This window comes from Gossypium hirsutum, chromosome A02 (genome assembly GCF_007990345.1).
Source record: "Gossypium hirsutum isolate 1008001.06 chromosome A02, Gossypium_hirsutum_v2.1, whole genome shotgun sequence".
Taxonomy (NCBI): Eukaryota; Viridiplantae; Streptophyta; class Magnoliopsida; order Malvales; family Malvaceae; genus Gossypium; species Gossypium hirsutum.
In genome coordinates this window covers 46,798,858-46,804,468 of record NC_053425.1, presented here as the reverse complement: position 1 = coordinate 46,804,468, position 5,611 = coordinate 46,798,858, and the positions used below count along the sequence as shown (strand labels likewise).

General features: G+C 35.2%; 1 non-coding gene across 1 annotated transcript; it reads right to left on the bottom strand.

The window, feature by feature from the left end:
- Window positions 1–2,908: 2,908 nt before the first annotated feature.
- Window positions 2,909–3,014, bottom strand: LOC121217040 (small nucleolar RNA R71). Its single transcript, XR_005913249.1, has one exon. It is a non-coding gene; the product is annotated as a small nucleolar RNA R71 (small nucleolar RNA).
- Window positions 3,015–5,611: the final 2,597 nt, after the last annotated feature.

The following is a 5,611-nucleotide window of genomic DNA, read 5'->3' as shown; positions in this document are numbered from 1 at the left end:
TTTTGCATAAGAGATCAAAACGGTGATGAAGATCAGGTTGGTTGCTAAGACGAAAAGGGAAGCGAATCCGTTGATCACCACAAGAAACAGGGCAAATTCCAGTACTTGTTGACGGTTGAAAAGAGAGGAAAACGAAGGAGAAGAGTACGAAGAAGAAGATTTGAAAAATACGGAAATTTTGTTTGCTTTTCAAGCTTTCATGAATGGTAAATACAAACAGAAACGTTAGAAGATGTCAATTTTTGCTTTAAAGAAAAATGAGACATAGGACAAGAAGAAGAGTTCAAAGATATCATTTTCATGCTTATTGTGAACTCAGCAAGCAAAAGAATATACCATCTATGATGTTTTCTTTGAAATTTCCTTGAAATAGTAATAATTTAAAATGGTTCTTGGTATATTAGTAACTAACATTTGTATTAATGAGTGAATGGTGATCAACTAGACAAGATTGAAGTAGAACTCGAATAACTTTTGAATACTAATATTTCATTTACACCTTAATTGTGATAGATAGAAATTTAATAAAGAATTTTAACAAGGTTAACAATTTTTAAAATATAATTTAAGGTTTTAATTAGAATAAAATATTTAGACTAACTAATGACATTGCAAAAGTTGAGGTATCAAATTATGACAAATATTAAAGCATAAATATTAAATCTCAAATTTGAACAGAGAATAGTAACCACAACTTAAATTTGTCTATTGCTACATAATCTTAAAACAAGTAGAGGATCAAAATTGAAATTTAACAATTATCTTATATAATATAAATTGTAGATTTTGGTATTTGGACCATTTTCATTAACCAACTGGTTAAATCCAATTTCAGAAATTCTAGATTTTGGTATTGGAAGTGAAAAAACCGTAATATATATATATTACCCCATGCTTGGCATATTTATGAATAATTTTTCCTTGATTTCATTGAATTCGATGCTCCTAATCTTTTAAATTCATGTTTTATACTTAGGCAAGCATTGGAAGGCAAAAAGAGCAAGAAACAGGCCAAAAAGGGACAAAATGGGCCTAATTCAGCATGGCACACGGCCTAGGCATTTCCACACAGGTGATCCACACGCCCGTGTGTGACACACGGGTAAACCACACGCCCATGTCTCATGACCGTGGCAACATAAAACCAAGTCAGAATTACATACGGCCTGAGCACCTTCACACGGGCGTGGCACACGGCCGTGTCCCTATCGAGCCTAAGTCTAATTCTACTTGGAAAAGGCCAATTTTGGGCTAATTTGGGCATTCCAAAGTCTATTTAAAGACCCTAGAAGAGGATTAAAGGGAACACGCAGAGTTGAAGGTAGAAAATACTCAAGGACAGCCATCAGAATCACCTCAGATGCAGGATCTACATCAAGACTGAAGATTTCTATCCAATTTCCTAAAAGTTCTTTGGGTTTCTTTATGCTTTTTTGTTTTCCAAACTTTGAGATGTTTTCCATTATTATTATGAACTAAACTCCCTAAATACCTAAGGAAGATAAAACCTAAAATGGATCTTATTATTATTTGAGTTATGATAAATACTTGTTCTTATTCTTAATTGTGAGATTAGCCCTTGCTTTAATATTCTAGGATATTAATTCAGGTTTTTGATGTGCTTATTCAGTGGAGCAAAAGTCCCTATTTAAGAGTAGATCATTCATAATTAAGCGGAGTTGCATGCAATCCTAGAGATAGGACGACATAAATCTACCGGATTAGAGTCAAATCTAATAAGGGAGTCCATAGATCGAGTTAATGAGGCAATAGGGGTTTTAATTAGAAAGAGATTTCGATTAATCAACTTAGAGTCAGTTGTTTTTAGTCTCGAAAGAGAATTTAACATAAATCAGGAATTTCTACCGATTAAATCAAGTGAATAAATCGTCTAATTCAAAGGTAATAAGTGAAGTCTAGGTGGATTCTTCCTTGGGTATTGTCTTCTCCATCGGTTTTCTAAAAAGTATTTTCCAACTTTAATCTCTGTCGCAATCTTAGTTAATTAGATAATTAGTTTTAAATAAAACGTTCTCTTAATTTTTAGGCTAGATAATAAAAAATATAGTAATTACTAGTACTTTTAGTCCTCGTGGATACGATATTTCCGGTCTCACCATAACTATACTGCTGTTCGATAGGTGCGCTTGCCTTAGTCAAATTTTTAGTTAGTTTTACGACCATCAAGTTTTTGGCGCCGTTGCCGGGGACTAAGATATTAGGAACGTTTAATTTTTATTACTTTAGCCATTTTTAATTATTGCAATTTAATTTTGTTTTTTACTAATTTTTCTTTTCTTTACATCCGGCAGGTTTTTATAGTTTATGACTAGAAGAAACCCGTCAGGACCTCTACTTTTTGACAGTGAAATTGAGAGCACAGCTCGCAGAAACCGAAGAGAAATAAGGCGAAGCCTACAATACATAGAGGAAAGGCGAGAGGATGATATCCATACTACGACCGAGGAGATGGCTGATAATCAGAATAATCCGCTACCTCCTGTGGTTGCTGCAAATCCAGTAGATCAAAATCCTGCTCCTCGTACTATGTATGATTATGTTAAACCTACTTTAACAGGAACAAAATTGAGTATAGTTAGACCTACTATCGCTGCAAATAATTTTGAACTGAAACCTAACACGGTCCAAATGATATAACAGTTTGTTCAGTTTGATGGTTTGCAGGACGAGGATCCAAACACTCATTTAGCAATTTTTTTGGAATTCTGCGAAACCTTTAAGATCAATGGAATTTCTGACGATTTCATTCGCCTCCGAGTGTTTCCCTTTTCATTAAGGAATAAAGCTAAACAGTGGTTGAACTCGTTACCTCAAGGGTCAATCACCACTTGGGAACAAATGACCGAAAAATTTTTGTTTAAATATTTTTCACCGGCTAAAATGGATAAATTACGGAATGATATCTCTTCTTTTGTGCAGATGGATTTAGAAACACTTTATGATTCATGGGAGAGATACAAAGATCTATTGAGAACATGCCCTCACCATGGATTATCCCTTTGGCTACAAGTTCAAACTTTCCATAACGGGTTAAATCCCTCGACTAGACAAATGATCAACGCAGCTGCTGGTGGAACTATCAATAACAAAACACCCGAAGATGCTTATGAGTTCATAGAAGAGATGTCACTGAATAATTATCAGTGGCAAGTCATGAGGACAAAGCCGACAAAAGCAGCTGAAATTTTTAACATCGATTCGATTGCTATGCTTTCCAATCAGGTAGAACTTTTGAATAGAAAATTTGATGGTTTACTTGGTTCTACGCAAGTACATCCAGTAATGCAGTGCGATGCAAATGGAAGTGGATTAAACAATTTAGAATATCCACCCTATCGCCCCAACATGGAGAACGAGCAATTGAACTATATGGGTAATAATCCTCGACCTCAAAATTATCCTTGTAGTAACACTTACAATGTAGGTTGGAGGAACCACCCAAATTTCTCATGGGGAGGCCAAGGAAATCAACGACCACCACCCCCTTTAGGCTTCCAACAACAACCTTACCAGTAAGAGAAAAAGCCGAACCTTGAGGAGATGATGACAAAGTTTATTTTAGAGTCGAACCTTGAGGAGATGATGACAAAGTTTATTTTAGTAGCGGAAACCCATTTTTAGAACACTGAAACTGCACTTAAAAATCAGCAAGCATCAATTCAAGGACTCAAGAATCAAATTGGACAACTGGCTAAGATGATTTCAGAAAGACCACCAGGGAGTCTACCTAGTAACACCGAACCTAATCCAAAAGAGCATGTGAAATCAGTTACACTAAGGAGTGAGAAAGTGTTAGCCGAATCTGAAAAGAAGCCACCATAAGAAGATGAAAGAAACAAAGGAGATGAGGTAAGACAACAATGAAAATTCAGTACCGAAGGAGTATAGACCACCAATCCCATATCCATCAAAGTTGAAGAAAGACCGCATGGATGCACAATTCAGTAAATTTCTTGAACTCTTTAAACAATTGTATATTAACTTACCCTTTGTTGAAGCTATCTCGCAGATGCCTACATACACAAAATTTTTTAAGGAACTTTTGACAAACAAAAGGGAGTTTGAAGAATTGTCCATAGTAGAACTAAACGAGGAATGCTAGGCCATACTCTAGAATAAACTGCCAACCAAGCTGAAGGATCTAATAAGTTTTACTATTCCCTGCTTAATTGGTAGTTTAAATGTTGAAAAGGCACTGGCTGATCTAGGGGCGAGTATTAATCTAATGCCTTACAAAATGTTCAAGCAACTTGGTCTTGGGGAACCGAAACCCACTAAGATGAATATTCAACTAGCTGATAGATCTGTTAAACATCCTAAGGGTATTATAGAGGATGTGTTTGTAAAAGTAGATAAATTTATATTCCCTGTTGACTTTGTTGTGCTTGACATGGATGAGGATGTTGAGGTGCCTTTAATTTTAGGTCATCCATTTTTAGCCACTGCTCAGGCTGTTATTGATGTGGGTGATGGTAAACTTGTGCTTAGGGTAGGTGACAAAAAGATTATTTTTAAAATATATGATGCCATGAGATTTTCTAGGGAACAGGATGATTCATGTTATTTTATTAACTCTATTAATCATGCTACTCAAGATTTTTTATAGGAAATCGTACATAAGGATACATTGGAACTGTGTCTTACTTAAGAAAAGGAGGTAAATGACGATGATTCTACGATAGGTAAGATAAAAGCTGAATTAAATGCCGATGAGCCCTCATTGAGACATAAGAGCTATGAAGATATTGAGGTAAATAATAAATTAAAGTTAAAACCCTCTGTTGAAGAACCTTTTAAATTGGAATTAAAGCAACTACCAAATCACTTAGAATATGCATTTCTTGGAAATAATTCTACATTACCAGTGATTATTGCTTTAGATTTACAGCCAACTGAAAAGGACGAGTTACTCCAAGTGTTGAAGGAGCACAAAAGAGCCATAGCTTGGAAAATTTTTGACATAAGAGGGATCAATCCTTCTTTTTACACACATAAAATTTTAATGGGAGATGAATATAAACCTTGTGTGTAAGCTCAAAGACGACTGAATCCTAATATGAAATAAGTTGTGAAAGCAGAGGTAATTAAACTCCTAGATGTTGGAATTATTTATCCTATTTCTAATAGCTCTTGGGTAAGTCCTGTGCAAGTTGTTCCTAAGAAATGAGGCATGACTGTTATAGCCAATGAGAAGAAAGAATTAATTCCAATACGAATAGTCACGGGATAGAGAGTCTGCATTGACTATAGGAAATTGAACGATGCCACAAGAAAAGATCACTTTCCCCTACCATTCATTGATCAAATGTTGGAAAGATTATCTGGGCATATGTATTATTGCTTTGTAGATGGACTTTCTAGTTACTTCCAAATCCCAATAGCTCCTGAGGACCAAGAGAAAATGATATTTACATGCCCATACGATTCGTTTGCTTATCGACGAATGCCTTTTAGTTTATGTAATGCTCCTGCTACTTTTCAGCGATGCATACTGGTAATTTTTGATGAACTCATAGAAGACATTATGAAGGTATTTATGGACTACTTCTCGGTATTCGATAACTCTTTCCATCTTTGCCTTAAAAATTTA